The following is a 5,402-nucleotide window of genomic DNA, read 5'->3' on the forward strand; positions in this document are numbered from 1 at the left end:
TTGGGTATTTTGTCACTTAGTTTCAAATATTTCTAATTGTAACTTCACAATCTAAAAACCTGTTGGTTTTTAACTCCACTTGTAAATTGAAATCCAGATGCTGAGGCTGGGGTGATAATGTAAGAATTTCAGACAACAATGTGAATGTTACATGAGAAAGCGATAAAATTTTCAAACAGGCACTCTATATCTGCATGTTCTTTCAACCTTGCAAGCATGAGAGCCTTTTGACCAAAATCTTCAGGAAATACTCAGTTGATTTTTTTCTTCAAGACTTAAAATTTGAAAACACAATGTTGCTGTTTTAAATGTCACATGTGAAAGTGTGTCAGCTTGTTCTGTGACTTTTCACAATGTTTTTTAATATTGTGACATCCTGAGCTAGTTTCACTTGTGATCTTTTTGGAAAAAGGGTTGGTATGGTTTTTATTTTTTCAGTTTGACTTTGATTTCCAAGTCTTAGTCTTCAAATCTGTCCCTACAGCTGGAACATTTAAGGAACCTCTTTTCCAGTGTATAAAAAACAAGAAAGCAAAACAGGAGATGTTTCTCATCTTTTTAGGTGTTTTGAAGTGCTCAAGTTTTTTGGAAGCAGAGTTCAGAAAAAACAACCCTCAGTTTACTGCACCACTTTATGATATAAAAATGTTCTGTCTGGGGCCATGGGGTACAACTCTGTCTTGATTTCATGAGAAATGAATCAAAATCATCTGAGTAAGACTAATTCTCAATAGTAAGTTACAGAAAAATTTGCAGATTTTTTCAATCTTCAGGATTGAAATAGGAAATAGTGTGGGGGCATAGTCAAGAGGAAAGAGGTGGTAGTTGCAAATTATGCAGTTATTGTTGCTGTATGACTTTTTTATTTGTAAAATGAACACAATTGCTGGACAAAAGAGAACTTTCACATTCCATATGTAAATCATATTTCCTGTATAAAGCATAAGAAATACATTTGAGCTGTTTTATAACAGAAAATAGAACCATTCCTAAGGAAATAGATCAGTTTTGCCTAAATCTTGTCACAACATTTTTCTAAGAAAAATGTGTAATTTTTTTCTGTATTTTACAGAATTTATTTCTGCAACCTTACATGTAAAAAAATGCTTTCAGTCAAAAACATTTTCATAGAAAATAAATCTATATTTCAGAAAAAAGATTTCTATCTTGTTAAGGCACACAGCTAAAAATACTTTGGTGGCATCATGTGTTACATGTTTAAACTGTTGGCTTTTTGCCCAATGCACATCTCATTTTCAATATGATGTGTGCATTTTGGCAGTGTGTTAAATCCACAAAAACTTAATTTACAAGAATGTTTTCTAAAGAGAATTCTGCTAATTCTTATGCTTCTTTAATAGCTCTGTATGCACATTATTGAAAAGAATCTATACTCCGTAATGGTTTAATTGCACAAGCTTACTTAATATATCTACAGTAATACTTCCCTTAATGTGTTATGGGTTTAATAGCCTATATTTTATTAACCCATAGCATTTGAGATATCCTGATCTAGTTAAAAAGTTTGTTAATGACATCTTTAATAAACAGAAATAAATTAAAACAATACATATGAAAACATGTAACATTTATTCTGCAGCATCCTATGCCAGCAATCCAGCATTTTACTATAGAGTATCTGTAAAAGTATGATTCTTTTGTAGCCTCTGCCTGATCACTTGAATATGCTACTTTGTGATGTGTTTTCCTTGCCAACTTGTGTGTAATTTTATACACCTAATCCTGAATATTTGCCATTTTTCTTTTCTAGAAGTTAGAATTCACCTGCAGGCTCACGTTTATGCCAGTCTGCTCTATAGGCTTGTCCTCCTGCCCTTTATTTTGCTGTATATTTTACAAGGGAAAGAAGTCAAAATACTCTGTAGTATTCAAAATGAGGGTATTCCAGGAGATGCACAGTGCCACAGGAGTTTTTGGGGTGGTCAGTTCTCAGTTGCTGAAGAGCTGAGTGACCCTGGGTGGTCTGGCTTGCTTTCCTCAGCACTAACAGCTGATTGCGGACCCTGCACTGTAAAGGAGTGACTTGTGCCTCTTGTCTGTAATTAATACTGGAGCTCTAGGCCGTGATTGGAACAGCAGTTTTGACTGAAAAACTTCAAGAAGTGGAGGTCCTGTGATTTTCTTCACTGTTTTGCTCAGTTCTTAATTCTTGGTATTTAAAACCAAGGTTGAAACACTTTGGCCTTGATTTGGGGGTGAGTGGAAGAGGAATCTTGCAGACTTGACTGTGCATCAGAGATTTCTGGGAAGGAATTTTTAATGACCTGCTCTGATACTGCATGCTTAAATTTTAGCTTTCAAACGTGGTTGTAACATCCATGTCCATAGATACAGCGGGAGAGGCTGCATCCCTTTTCTAGGAGTGCCTGGCCGAGTTCCTGAATTTCCTCACAGTGGTGGTGTGAGGTGTTAAAGAGATGAGCTGCTGACGCACCCAGCAATTCCTGTTGGTGGAGGAATAAATCTTGACTGAAGCATTTGTGGTATTGGTAAGAACTGTAATTCTGCTCTCTAACTAAATTTGGAGCAAGGTCTCCAAGTGTGGCTGTTCATGTGCTCAAATCTAAAGCATGTTTTTTGGGGGGGGAAGAAAGACTACCACTGTTCAGGCCACAGTGTTACATAAATCATCAAAATACAACGTCACAGTATGAAAGGAGATAAATTTTGGGAAAAAAAACTTTATTTAAAATACATCTAAATTACCTTCAACAGATGATCCTTTCTAAAGTACTTTTAGTTGCCCTTTAAGCAACATTGCACTGTTCAGATAGCAGATAGATAGTTCATCTCCAGGTCTGCCTAGGAATTGAGGCATGGCTACAATAAGGTTTTTCTGCTTGTGTTACGTTAAATGAATTTTATAGTCAGATCACTTACATATGGAAATACAAGTTCAGTTTTTGAATTATACTGGTAGTACTAACTAGATGTTGCTAGTACTGTATTTTAACCTAGGAGCATGGTGTTCTCTAATTTACTTGAGGCTCTAGTAGCATAACTCTTCTTAACTTAAATGCAGGGTGTACTCTAAAATAGCTTAGTATATGGCAGACTCTCAAAAAATACATGAGCTAGGATGGGTGCTTTAATCTCCAGTAGCAATTTAAATGCCTGCCTGCTATTACATTGGTACAGTTTTAAGAATATAAAAAAAACAGAGGCTTATCCTCATTCATCATTCTTAAACTACTTTGAATTGTCTTTCACTGCTGAGGAAAGCATAAGGCTAATTGTCTCAGACAATCTAAAAGTGCAGGAGTCTATTATGTGAGCAGAGAATTTACTCCAGTTACCCTAATAACATGCAGAGAATAGGGAGACCTGTTCTTCAATTTATTTTTAGTAAGATTAAGTATATTTTTTAAAGGTGTTTTAAATTTGTCAAAATATTTTTTAAGAAACTGAAATCAAAATGCAGACTATAAGGGGGTATTTTTATTAAAACTATGCAAGAAATTAATTATAGGTTAAAAGAGGCAGGAGCAAAGTAGAACTTTATAAACTGGCAAATCTTTAGGTCAGTTCAGAGATGTTCTGCTCTTTTTTAGGTTTTCCTCAAGTCTATAATTTGGCTGAGACTAGTTAGGGATTTTCTTTTCTTGTCTACTCATAAATGTCATCCAGCATTTTCCTTAAACTTCAAAAGAAAAAAGGGGGGGAAGAGGATGCAGCTTAAAGCCTTGGTATTGTTGGCCCATAAATGGTTTATTAGGCCATCAAACAGACAAGTCCATTAAGAAAATTATCTGCCACCTTTTGACTGTTCAAGCTATGTCTGTTTTTAGTATTTTTTCCCATTATTTTGTGAAATAAAGGTGGGAGAAAATAAGGTGCAAAACTCCTTAAGATGGTGAAGGAAAGAACAAGGATGTGTAAGAGGATGTAAAGCTCCATAAGAAAATTTGTTCCGTGTCAGGGTGCCCATGATAGGTAAGAAGTGAAGTCAGAGCTGTTCTTGCCAGGGCTGCTGGCACAGGTGTCTGGGTTGGTTGCAGTGCTGATTGGTTTTCACTTGGTGACTGGTATTGCTCCTGAATTACTTAACCAAAATCTTGACCAAATTGTTCTTAACCAAATCACTCTCTCTTGAAAATTGACAATCCCTTTGGTTTTTTTCGATGGCTTACCTATTGCTTTTTACTTTATGCTCTTTTCACAAATCTCTTGTGAAATTTCACATTCTGGGTTTTTTCTATCATGAAAAGCTATGTAAGAATTCCTTTGTTACTACCTTACCTAGAATTTGGTATAACTTGAAGATTCCTTGTATTTTCAAGAGCCTATGAATATGCCATCCTATAAAGACTGAAACTTTTCAGCACCTTTTTTTTTTTTTTTTGCCCTGGAATAATACTTAAGGTAGTTGGATAAATAGTAATTGATTTTAAAGGGAGAGGAGTAACATATTTGATGTAGTCACTTAGACATGCTGCTACTGTATTGCCTGTATTTGTTTTGCTCAGTACTCTCATTAGGATTTTCTTCATTTTTTCCTGCTTTACTTAGACCTTTTTTCATTTTTCCCTGTCCCTTTTGAACTTTATTATCACATGCAGTGTTAGCCATTTAGAAAAGTATATTGTCACAAATACATTAAAAAATTACTATATGTCACTTGCATAATGCATCAGAAAATAGTCTTTAAAGGACAGTTTGGCTGAAGGAACAGTGTCACACCTACAGTAGAGACCAAGCTGCTGCTTGCCTTCTCCTTACCTCAGAATAATGAATTACAGGACAATAGCAAATTTTATAAGGTTAATCAGTCTTCTCTTTGTTAACATTCCTTTCTGATTGCCTTCTTTTTGCGCTGCCTTTGTTAGGAAGAAGCATCTATAGAGTTTCACAGGTTTCTGAATTTGGATAAAGAGGTTTTGTGTCTGCCAATGTGCCCTCAGAGGAGCCACAGTGGTATTAAGTAAGAGCAGAAAAAGTAAAGAGGGATCAACATCCAGCAGAGAATGGAATCCCATAGTCCTCTGTGTGCCTGTAGGGAATGCCAAGAGTTGGTATTTTAGTCTTTTGACCATAAACACTCCTGCAGCAGTTTATGGAGAGAGCTGTGCACCGCTCAGCCAGTTTACCCATCACTTTCACCTGGGCAGGGCTCTTACAAGAGAGGTGCATCCTACTGTGCCCTGCCTTTCCCAGCACTGCAAAGTGCAGAGCTGCTGTGTTACCCTGCTGCTGTGCATTTTGCTGATTGTTGCTCTACTGACATCTCAAGCAAGATAAGCAGGAGGTCTGGGCAGCTGTTCTGCGCACTGAGGATCCACAATGGCTGCTTGAACCCTGTGTCTCACCTGCCACGGCTGCTTTAGGGGTCATAACCAGAGAACCCCTCAGCGTACAATGAACTGAAAGAGCCTCTCTTGGGT

The sequence above is a fragment of the Ammospiza nelsoni genome, chromosome 7 (assembly GCF_027579445.1).
Source record: "Ammospiza nelsoni isolate bAmmNel1 chromosome 7, bAmmNel1.pri, whole genome shotgun sequence".
In the NCBI taxonomy this organism is placed as follows: domain Eukaryota; kingdom Metazoa; phylum Chordata; class Aves; order Passeriformes; family Passerellidae; genus Ammospiza; species Ammospiza nelsoni.